The sequence below is a fragment of the Hemiscyllium ocellatum genome, chromosome 22 (assembly GCF_020745735.1).
Source record: "Hemiscyllium ocellatum isolate sHemOce1 chromosome 22, sHemOce1.pat.X.cur, whole genome shotgun sequence".
NCBI classification, from domain to species: domain Eukaryota; kingdom Metazoa; phylum Chordata; class Chondrichthyes; order Orectolobiformes; family Hemiscylliidae; genus Hemiscyllium; species Hemiscyllium ocellatum.
The window spans coordinates 4,244,021-4,256,135 of record NC_083422.1 but is presented as its reverse complement, the minus strand read 5'-3'; the positions used below and the strand labels follow the sequence as shown (position 1 = coordinate 4,256,135).

The 12,115-nt window shown below is 43.3% G+C and overlaps 1 pseudogene; it reads left to right on the top strand.

The window, feature by feature from the left end:
• Nucleotides 1–3,773: 3,773 nt before the first annotated feature.
• Nucleotides 3,774–11,817, top strand: LOC132826409 (cytochrome c oxidase subunit 5B, mitochondrial-like; annotated as a pseudogene).
• Nucleotides 11,818–12,115: the final 298 nt, after the last annotated feature.

Sequence of the window (12,115 nt, the reverse complement as noted above, 5' to 3'; positions counted from 1 at the left end):
GGAGGCCCAGAAGACGGATATTCTTTCTCCGATTTCTATTATCCAGGTCATCCATGTAGATTTCAAAGGCCCGGACTCTCTGCTCCAGAGCTCGCACCTGTTCTGCAGCTGTTTGTGCTGCAGCCTCGGAGGTCGTGGCCTTTAGCTCTGCCCCCTTCACTCGGCCCTGCAGTTCCTCGAGAGCCTGGCTGTGTTTCTGCAGCTTTTCTTCGAATGAGTTCCATCTCTGTCTGGATTCTGCGATGAAATTGACGAGTGTCGTTTCCAGCCTGGCAATCATCTCTTCAAGGCCTGTTTTTACATCAGCTGCAGCAGGAGGAGGAGAGGAGGGTGGGGGAGGGGTCTTTGTTTTCTGAGAGCTGCGGGATCCCTTTGGTTTACTCATTATCCACTTAATATTAAACTGCTTAAATATAATAGTAAGCAGCTAATTAAGGTTAGAAAAGTTTTTTGGGTGGTTTGGTAAGTGTGGTGAGGGTGAGTAACTCACTTTACCCAGGTTTTGGGAAGAGCACTGTAAACTCAGACTTGCTGAGTCGCCGCCATCTTGGATCTCCCAAAAATCTTACCATTAACCCTGTACTCTTTACTCCTGTTGCTCCTTCCAAAGTTGCGCCTCACACTTTTCCACATTTAACTCCATTTGCCAACTCTCAACCCAGCTCTGCAGCTAATCTGTAACCTGCGACATCTTTCGGCACTGTTTATAACTCCACCGACCTTAGTGTCATCCGCAAATTTACTAATCCATCTTTCTATGCCCTCATCCAGGTCATTTATAAAAGTGACAAATAAGAGTGAACCCAAAACAGATCTTTGCGGTACTCCACTAGTAACTGAGCTCCAGGAATGAACATTTCTCAACCACCACCCTCTGTCATCTTTCAGCTAGCCAAATTCTAATCCAAACCACTAAATCACCCTCAATCCCATGCCTCCGTATTCTGTGCAATAGCCTACCATGGGATTGGTACTGGGGTCAAAATTACTTGTATATTAATTACCTGAATAAGGGGTGTGAACACACTGTGGACAAGTTTACAAATGACAAAAACAAATGGAAAGGCAAACAGTGAGGATGACAAAAATACTGTGGCTTGCAACGGATTATAGACAGGTTAAGCAAGTGGGCAAAATCTTGGCAGATGGAATAAACACAGGAAAATATGAGGTTATGCAGTTTGGATGGTATCAGTATTGTGGTTAGTAGTGATGTCGGTACAACAGAATATAATATGGAATCAATTTGGATAGAAATAAGGTATGCCAAGGGGTTGAGGTCATGAGTGTAAGTAATCTATGGGCCTCAAAGAGTTCTCTCATGATAGGACATGGGATAAATTGGGAAATAATAGAGGCAGGTAAGAAGGCAAATGTAAGATTTGTCATGGGTGATTTTTAACTGCATGCTGACTATACGTTTGTACAGCATATCTGGGATTGTTTCTGTATGTTGCATATCATACTGAGGAACAGGCTATTTTAGATCTAATGATGTGCAGTGAACTGGAATTAATAAGAGATCTTGGTGCTCAGGATATTCTAGGGAATGGGAATCACAACATAGTAGAATTTCAAAGTTAGATTCAGATAGAGCAACAGGAGTCTCTAATCCATTTCCTCAACTTCATGAAGTCACTTACAATGTTACAGACTTATGCAGCATGGAAACAGACAGTCCAACCAGTCCACACTAAACTTAATCCCAAACTAAGCTAATCCCACCTGCCTGCTCCTGGTCCATATCCCTCCAAATCTTTCATATTCTTCTACTTATCCAAATATAGAATAGAATCCTTACAGTGTGGAAACAGGCCCTTTGGCTCAACAAGTCCACACAACCCTCCGAAGAGTACCCAATCCAGACCCTTTTACTCTACATTTTCCCAGACTAATGCACTTAACCTACAATATTCCTCAATGCTGTGAGCAATTTAGCATGGCCTGCACATCTTTGGACTGTGGGAGGAAACCAGACCACCCAGAGGAAATCCAAACAGACACAGGGAGAATATGCAAACTCCACACAGACAGTCGCCTGAGACTTGAACTGAACACAGGTCCCTGGCGCTAAGAGGCAGTAGTGCTAACCACTATGCCACCATGTCTTTTAAACATTGTAACTGTGTCAGAAATTTCATTCCATATGTAAACCACCATGTGTAAACAAAAACTTTGCTCGTCGTGTCTTTTTAAAAGTCTCTTTGCTCTCATCTTGAAATCCCACATCCTCGGGTTAATGATAATGTCTTTTCCCTATCTATACCCCTCATGATTTTATAAACTTTGACAATGTCAACTCTCAACCTCCCACACTTGGTGAAAAAGTCCCATTGATGGTTATGAAAAAGCATGATCAGTTTGAAGTGGAAGTGACCAACTAAATTGCAGTAGTTTTTAAGTTAACTTCACTCAATCATATGAGTTAATTCAGGCCTTCCTGCTATAGGAAAGATGTTGTGAAACTTGAAAGTGTTCAGAAAAGACTTACAGGGTTGGAGAGGTTGAGATTTAGGGAGAGCCTGAATAGGCTGAGGCTATTTTCTCTGCAGCATTAGAGGCTGAGGGGTGACCTTTATTGAAGTCTGTAAAATTGTGAAAGGCATAGATAGGGTGCATAGTCAAGGTCTTTTTGCCGGGGTGGGAGAATCCAAAACTAGAGGTCATCAGTGAGAGGGGAAAAATTTTAAAGGGACCTAAGGCACAACTTTTTCATGCAGATAGTGTATGGAATAAACTGCTAGTGGAAGTGGTGGAGGCTGGTACAATTCCAACATTTAAATGACTTCTGAATGGATGTATGAATAGAAAGGGTCTAGAGGGATATGGGCCAAATGCTGGCAAATGGGACTAGATTAATTTAGGATGTGTGGTTGGCATGGACAAATTGGACCAAAAGGTCTGTTCCCATGCTCTACATATCCAGCCTTACTTTATAACTCAAAGCTTCCTTACCTGGCATCATCCTGATAAATCCCTTTTACACCCTCTCCAGGGTGACCACAACTGGACAGTCTCCAGAACAGACCTCACCAATGTCCTGTACAACCCCAACATGACTTCACAACTCCTTTTGGAGAAAGGACTGAACAATGAAGACCAGCGGGCCAAATATCATCTTAACAACAGTCCTGCTGACGGGCTTATGCCTGAGACATTGACTCTCCTGCTCCTGGGACGCTGCCTGACCTGCTGTGCTTTTCCAGCGACACTCTTTTTGACTCTGATCTGCAGTACTCACTCTCGGATATACTCTGATTGGTGCAGCCTGCTGTCTATCATTGTCTCATCCCACCCTCATCGCTCTGATTGGTGTGTGGTTCAGACGATCGTGTCTCCACCCATCTGTCTCCATCTGATTGGTTCAGTCAGCTGTCAACATTGTTTCATCCCGCCTTCCTCAGTTTAATTGATGCATCTCGCTGTCTATCATTGTCTCACCCCGCCCTCCGCACTCTGGGTGGTGGATTCCTGCTGTCTATCATTGTCTCATCCCACCTTCCTCACACCGATTAGGGCATCCTCCAGCCTTCAACTTTCCTCGCTCTGATTGGTGAGTCTCACGGACATTGTATCCATTGTAATTGGCTAATTGGACTGTCCATCAGTGTCCTATCTTTTACCCGCCCACTGACTTGGCACTCCCCTTCCAATGACCTGCCTACGATCCGTTCTCTGATTGGTTAGCGTCGTCTACCACGGTTTTGGGGACCCCATCCCGTTCCCCGATTGGCCGTTTCCGCTGTCGATCAGCGTTCCGTTCCACCCCCGGGTATTAAGTGGGTGAAGGGCGGCCTCGGTCACTCACTCGTCGCTAGAATGGCCGTGACTCTGGTCGGGCGGTTGTGTGCGCTCCGCGGGCTCGGTACTGGCCTGAGCCGGCTGGGGGCAGCGAGGATCGCTGTCGTTAGGCCCATGGCAACCTCGGGTAAAGAGGCTCCCTGGGGTCCACCAGCGGAGTTCGGGGGGTTGGGGGTGGAGCCGGACGGTACGAGTGTGGGCCTGAGCGCGCGCTGACTGTGACCCCTGGGTGACCTTGCCGCTGTGGAATGGTCCATTCCGAGGAGGGGGAGCAGGCGGAACTATTCCCTGAGGAATTGGGGGGGGGGGGGGTGAAAGGTCAGCTGGGGGAGCTTTCAATTTAACAGGGGCTTTACCTTCCCACTTAAAGCCAAATATCTGCTGTCCAGTGTAATGTTTGTTTGTTTTTTTTTGGGGGGGGGGTGATGGGTAGAGGGTAGTTAAAGAGAAAACAAGGTTTCAGGACAAATGCATTTAAAATTGTAAAGCCTTAGATGTTTCAAGATTAATACATGCTTTCAGTGTAATGATTTTCTTGAGTTAACCAAATATGTCCCTACACCTGGCAGAGAGGATTTGCAGCTGGTGAAGCTTGAGTTTCTGGCAGCTGTTTATTTTTGGAATCATTTTGACATGAATTAAAATTAAATGGAATAAAAGAGGCTAAGAGAAAGTCCATGTTTTAGATTAGACTTAGTGTGGAAACGGGCCCTTCGGCCCAACAAGTCCACACCGACCCGCCGAAGCGCAACCCACCCATTCCCCTACATTTACCCCTTACCTAACACTATGGGCAATTTAGCATGGCCAATTCACCTGACCTGCACATCTTTGGACTGTGGGAGGAAACCGGAGCACCCGGAGGAAACCCACGCAGACACGGGGAGAACGTGCAAACTCCACACAGTCAGTCGCCTGAGTCGGGAATTGAACCCGGGTCTACAGGCGCTGTGAGGCAGCAGTGCTAACCACTGTGCCACCGTGCTGCCCAAATTTTGGAAACCACTTCAGCAGCTGTTTTGTTTCAGAGTCCAACATTCTACAACCTGACTCATGGGAAGTTGTCTGTCTTTTATGTTAGAAAAACAGTGGGTAATAAAGTAAATGAAAATTGTGACCCTGAGTTAGTTTGAAGACTGCATAACATGCAAGAGAGCATTTCATGGTCTACTCGGTTTGAAGCAGTGTTGTAAGGATATTGCAAGTTACCTCAGATTTTCTACAATAGGTATTCCTACAGATGAAGAACAATCAACTGGGCTTGAGCGGAAAACATTGCAAGCAATGAAGAAAGGGCTGGTAGGCTCAATTTATTTTGAAAGTAAAACCAAACAGCTGATAATGCATCTGTAGGGTCTCAAGTTTTATAACTCATTTATGATGCTAAAAAACATACTGAATAAGACCAGAAAATAACTTTAGGTTTAATTTTGTTCCATTTGTTGGAACTGATTTGAAACCATTTGATTTCTTGCTGTGATTTCAGTTCACCTGTTCTGTCATGTTATGACCTACCTCTGAAGCAGGTGAGAATTGAACCCAGGTCTCCTAGCCCTGGATAGGGATACTACCAGTGTGCTACAAAAGCTGACTTTTTTAGTGGATGATATTTTGAGCATTACATTAATTATTGCCCTCTAGTTTAAACAAAGTGGTAAGTCTGTTAATTTCAGAGACTAATTTGCTTGTTGTCTGATATATTCATACAAAACACAAAGCAGAGGCTTGAATGAGCTGCAGTTAACACCCACTCTTTTTCCCCATAGCCCTGAAATTTGTTTCTTTCAGATATTTATCCAGTTCCCTTTCTTATGAAGTTACCATTTTATCCATTTTGCTTCAACTAGCTTTTCTGCCTGACCACAACTTAGGATCATAGAATCCCTACAGTGAGGAAGGCAGCCAAATGGCCCACTGATCCTCTGCAGAGCATCCCACCCTGACTTTATTTCAGTAACTCTGCATTTCCAATGGCTAATCCACCTAATCCCCTCACATTTGGACTGTGGGAGGAAACTGGAACATCCAGAAGAAACCCACCCAGACACTGGGAGAATGGCTAACTCCACACAGACAAGCACCCAAGGGTGCAACCAAACTTGGGTCCCTGGTGCTGTAAGGCAGTATTGCTAACCACTGTGCTGCCTGTTCTCCTAACATATATATTCTGTTAAAACTCTTCTGGAATTTGAACTCTATTAAAGCTGCTTTATATTAAGGAGAACAGCCCGACTTCCCATTTTCTGTAGTCTGCTTCCTTTTAGGTGGTGTGGAAGATGCAATTTGCCAAAGTATTGACAGCCCTGTTCAAATGCTCAGTAGTCTAACTGAGTCATAAAGGTATACCACATGGAAATAGACCCTTTGAGCCAACTCATCCATGCCAACTAGACAACCTTTTTGTGTTCAAAAAGAATGGGTACCCAATGAACACAGTTTGCCAATTTCTCAGCAACAAACCCAAACAAGCAGATAAATCACATCCAGAAACCCTAGTCACTCTCTCCTACATCAAAGACATCTCTGAAATGACTGCCAGACTACTCAGACCCCTTGGCATCATGGTAGCCCACAAACCCACCAACGCACTAAAACAGCAGCTAATGAACTTGAAAGACCCTATACAGATAATGAGCAAAACTAATGTCATTTACAAAATACTGTGCAAGGACTGTAACAAATACAACATTGGACAAACAGACAGAAAACGAGCCACCAGGATACAGGAATGCCAACTAGCCACAAAAAAGACATGACCCACTCTCTCTCTAGTATCCTCACATATGGATGAAGAAGGACACCACTTTGACTGGGACAACACAACCATCCTAGGACAAGCCAAAGAGACATGCAGGAAAGTTCCGAGAAACATGGCATTCCAACAAGAACTCTATCAACAAACACATTGAGTTGGACCTCATCTACCACCCCCTGAGGAAAAGAACAGGAATTGATGACCACAGGAAATAACCTCACCAAAGGAAATGACATCACCAATCCAAACATATAAATAGAAAGCAGGAAGTTTCAGCATTGCTTTGCATAAAGTCCACTGAAGATGTTACCTAGTAAGGTAACGAAATGTCTGGAAATGAACCTCTCAGCTCAGTGAGCAAACCTACATCCCAAACCTCAACCTGAGCTACAAATCTTCTCAAAACTCGCTAAGATATCCTAAACTAAGCTGACCCCTTTTGCCAACACTTGGCTCGTATCCCTCTAAATCCTTCCTATTCATATGCCCATTCAGATGGCTTTTAAATGTTAGAATTGACTAACCTCCACCACACTCTCGTGCAGCTCGATTTATGCATTCACCACCTTCTACATGAAAAAGTTGCCCTCTTAGGTCCCTTTCAAATCTTTCCCTTCGCACCTTAAACCTATGCCCTCTAGTCTGGACTCTCCCACCCCAGGGAAAAGACCTTGTCTATTTACCCTATCTATTCTCCTCATGATTTTATAAACCTCTAAGGTCACCCCTCAGCCTCCAACGCTCCAGGGAAAACAGCCCCAGCCTGTTCAGCCTCTCCCTATAGCTCAAATCCTCCAACCCTGGCAACATCCTTAAATCTTTTCTGAGCCCTTTCAAGTTTCACACCATCCTTTCTGTAGAAGGGAGACTAAAATTTTACAGCCACAATGTGACTCCGTGCACTCTCCAATAGAGGAAAACCTATCCAATAGCTGCCTTTGCTATCTTATCTACCTGTGACTCCACTTTCAAGGAAGTATGAACCTGCACTCCAAGGTTTCTTTGTTCAGCAACACTCCTGAGGATTTAAAAAGGGTTATAATTAAATCCTTTGAAAAGTCTGAGTAAGTGAAGGCTTTTGTTTCTCAATCTTAGTCAACTTGAAGTATTTTGGTGGTGCTCTCATACGATCATGTCAGTCTTCACCCAGTGGTGTTCACTGTTCTTGTGCTGCCCAGGGTTTGTGTACATAGTGAATGTGAACGTCTAACAGTGTTTTGCCTTGTTTCTGCAGGTCTTAATATCTTGGTTAGGAGAAAACGGTCAGGGTCACCAAAGGAAATGTCAGCCCACTGCATATTAAATTGCTGTACCTTGTGTATTTTTAACGGTGTACCATGATCGTGTTTGTGATGGTCACGGAGAGCTCAAACAATGTTGCGATTGGTTCAGCAGGACCAGATATTCCTTGTGAAGTTTGGGGTCAGCTATTTAGGAGCTTGCACCTTTTTTTATAGAGTCTAATAGAGACAGCTAAGAAAATCATAAAAGGATACCAAATCCTATTGGGGGGGTGAAAAAGCCTGGAATCTCATGAGATTTTACAAAGGTTCAGTTTTATTTGTGGAAATGTACTTTGTAAAGGTGGAAGGTTATTGTGTGTACATAAGATTTTATTTATTTTTCAAGCTCCTACAGTTAGTTGATCAGTGGTGTTGTAAACTATTTTGATTTGTAAAGAGATGATAAAGGATAGCTATCAGTTACTGCAGTTACCCTATGAGGAATTCCAGTTTGTTTGAAATAATCTCTTTAAGATGAGGAATCAAGACTCGTGAAAGTGATTTTAAAGTAGAATTAAATATTTGAGAATTAGTTGGAAAAGGCTCCCAACTATAACAGTGCAATTTTAATCTCTGGGCTCTCTTCACCAAATTTCTACCCATTAGAGATAATGTTGCTCTGATTTGACTTTTATTTCCAGTTTTTAAAATCTCTTCAATTAATTTTTTCCCTAGGATCCCTACAGTATCTTCAAACCTAAAGAGTATGCAGGCACCAAAGAGGATCCTCATATCGTTCCTTCAGTCACTGAGAAGAGGCTTGTTGGTTGCATCTGTAAGTTAGATTTTTAGTGAAGATATTTACTTGAATTGACCTTTTTGCTCTAGTAGCTGAGTAATGCATCACTAAAATCAAATCTTAGCTTGGGGTAAATGTCCAGTTGATGTCCTTTCTGAACCCATACCAGCAAGCCACCCAGTCAGTGGAGGGGGGGAGGGAGTGGTATGTGGAATCCCTGTTATGGTTGCTTATTATTGCAACTAATGATTGAATAGTTGTGGGGAATGCTGTATTATCTCAGGAACAGCCAAGAGCAGTTCGTTAAACCATGTTGCAGTGATGGCTCAGGAGGCCATTCGTCCTCAACTAGCTGTGCTGTCACAAACTGTTCGAGTGGAGCTACCTTCTCTAATCCCAGATCCTCGCTAAAACCTTCGTTTTTCAGGACCTCATTCAATTGTTCCCCATTCTAACTATATACCAATTGTCTGCATTAGTGTGATAACTTTCAAATGAAATTCTTAAATAGTATGTGACAGATAAGGTGAGATACGAATTAACCTTCCCCTTTATCCTTGCCACCTTTTGGCTACTAGTTCTGGTTGTGTTTTATACTTGGTGTTTGGACTTTAAAGAATAGATAAGAAACACACAGTACTTTCTGGTAAGTATTTTTTCCAATTTAAAAATGTTTAACATGTAAATCCATAACTCTGTTTGCTCACTGAGCTTGAAGGTTTGTTTTCAGATGTTTTGTCACCATATTGGGTGACATCATCAGTGAGTCTCTCTGATGAAGCGTTGGTGGTATGTCCCGCCTCTCTGTAGGTCTTTGTTTCTTAAGGTGGGTGATGTCATTTCTGGTTCTTGTTTCAAGGAAAAGTAGATAGGATCTAAATTGATGTGTTTATTGATGGAGTTCTAGTTAGACTTCTCGTGTGCTCCTCGGAAGCTGCCTGAACTGCTGTGCTTTTCCAGCACCACTAATCCAGAATGTGTGTTTGTTTCGCCTATCCTAGGAGGTGTGTGTTGTCCTAGTCAAAATAGTATCCTTTGCCTGTATAGAAATGAGTGATAGTTAGATTAGATTCCCTACAGTGTGGAAACAAGCCCTTTGGCCCAACCAGTCCACACCGATCCTCCAAACAGTGACCCATTATTTCTCTCTGACTAATGCACCTAACGCTATGAGCAATTTAGCATGGCCAATTCACCTGGTCGTGTCTTTTGGTGGCCAATTGGTCTTCATGTATCCTAGTGATGTTTCCTGCTAGTTTCTGTTTTTTTTATAGTTCTTGCATTGTTCTTTGGTGCCTCATGGATCCTTTAGGTTCACTAGTCCTTGTTTCAGTGTGTTGGGGCTGAGGTTTGTGGATGCCAAAGGGTCTGAGTAGTCTGGAAGCCATTTGAGATGGCTTTGGTGGAAGGTAGTGTGGCGATAGACTTTGGTTACATTGCCTGCTTGTTTGGGTTTGTGTCTGAGCGATGGGCAGATTTGGTTTATTGGGTACCTGTTTTTCTTGAAAGCAGTGTATAGATATTGTTCTTCTGCTTTTTGTAGTTCCTGGGTGCTGCAGGGTGATGGAACTTGTTGAAATAATGCGCACTGTCTTACATCAAAGGCATCTCAGAAATGACTTCCAGACAAATCAGACTCCTTGGCATCATGGTAGCTCATAAACCTACCAACACACTTAAACAGGAACTAATGAAGCAATAGGATCCATTAGAAGCCACCAGCAAAACTAATGTCATTTGCAAGATACCGTGCAAGAACTGTGCTTTTAAGAAAAATGCCTACATCGGACAAACTAGCAGAAAGCCTGCCCCAGGATACATAAACACCAGCTGGCCACCAAAAGACATGCTCTCTATCACTACTTTCTATACATACAGCCAAAGAAGGACATCATTTTGACTAGGACAACACACACATCCTAGGACAGGCGAAACAAAGACACACGAGAATTCTTCGAGGCATGGCATTCTGACCAGAACGCCATCAATAAACATCGATTTAGAGTCGTGTTTTGGGCAAAAGCCCTTCATCAGGAAGGGCCTTCTTGATGAAGGTCTCTTGCCTAAAACATTGACTCCCCTGCTCCTCAAATGCTGCCTGATCTGTGTTTTTCCAGCACCACTCTGATTTTCAGCAACTGCAGTCCTCACCTTTCTTCTCGTCTCTAGACTGATGTCCCTCTCTGGAATAACGTTACCTGTAGTACACTTCAATCGTATGACAGATCTAAGTTTCCAATGTCCACACAGATATTCTTATTAGAAACCACCCCCACAATGTGGAGGATAATGGTGACATCTCACTCGTAGTGATCAATTCGTTTCTTTATACTCTGGTTTCTCGAGGAGAGAAGTCTTAAACCAGTCTAAGTAGCCAGATGGTAGCTGTACATTTGCAAGTGGTCATCCTGTCCAGTATACCTCTTCATAGGAGAGTACTCTATCCACAGTCATTACACTTATGACTTTCCAGAGACACTTAGGTTTTGACTGTACAGAATATGAGAGACATGGACCAGGACAGAATCCAGAGAATCAGATCAAGGTCAATGATCCACTTGTCATCTTTATTTGACTAGATGGCTAGATTCCCCAACAGTGTGGAAACAGGCCATTTGGCCCAAAAAGTCCACACTGACTCTCTGAAGAGTAGACCACCCAGCCACCTCTCCCTCTGACTATTGCACCTAATGCTGTGGGCAGTTTAACATGGCCAATTCACCTGACCTCCACATCTTTAGACTGTGGAAGGAAACCAGAGCACTCGGAGGAAACCCATGCAGACACAAAGAATGTGCAAACTCCACACAGACAGTCACCTGAGGCTAGAATCGAACCTGGGTCTCTGGTGCAGTGAGGCAGCAGTGCTAACCACTGTGCCACCGTGCTTTTTAAATTTTTAAAATGTCCATGCTCTCCATAACTTTACAGACAAATGATGCAAGTGTTGCAATTAGCAGAAGTCTAATTTTACTCTTTGTTCTAACTCCAGGTGAAGAGGATAACACTGCAATTGTTTGGTTCTGGCTACATTCAGGGAGCCCCCAGCGTTGTCCGTCCTGCGGATCTCACTATAAACTTGAGCATCATGAACTTCCTCATTAGATCTTTGATCATGTGCTATTGATTTTCTTCAATAATCTGCTTTACATTAAATGTCTGTATCACTAGAAACAAAAATACTGGATTATGTGCACTTTACAAAATAAACACGGAATTAACCTATAATTACAAAGTAATTATTTTTGACTGTGTTCACTGGGTTGGATTTGAGGTATTGTGATTTCTTGCATTGAAGGAGGTTTTATTTTATTTGATGCACCAGCAATGATGAAAATGCACAGCTGAAAGTTCCCAAATTGCCAGGACAATCCATCCCACTCACTGGGTCAATCAACATGTTGAGGATGGCAGAGCACATGTCATGGCTGCAGGACATGGGAGCTCCTGGATGCCAGTGTCATCCAGGCACATGTTCCTGCAGTGATTTTGAGCTGGACATACTTGAGCTTCAGAGCTGGGTTATGGACTAAGCAA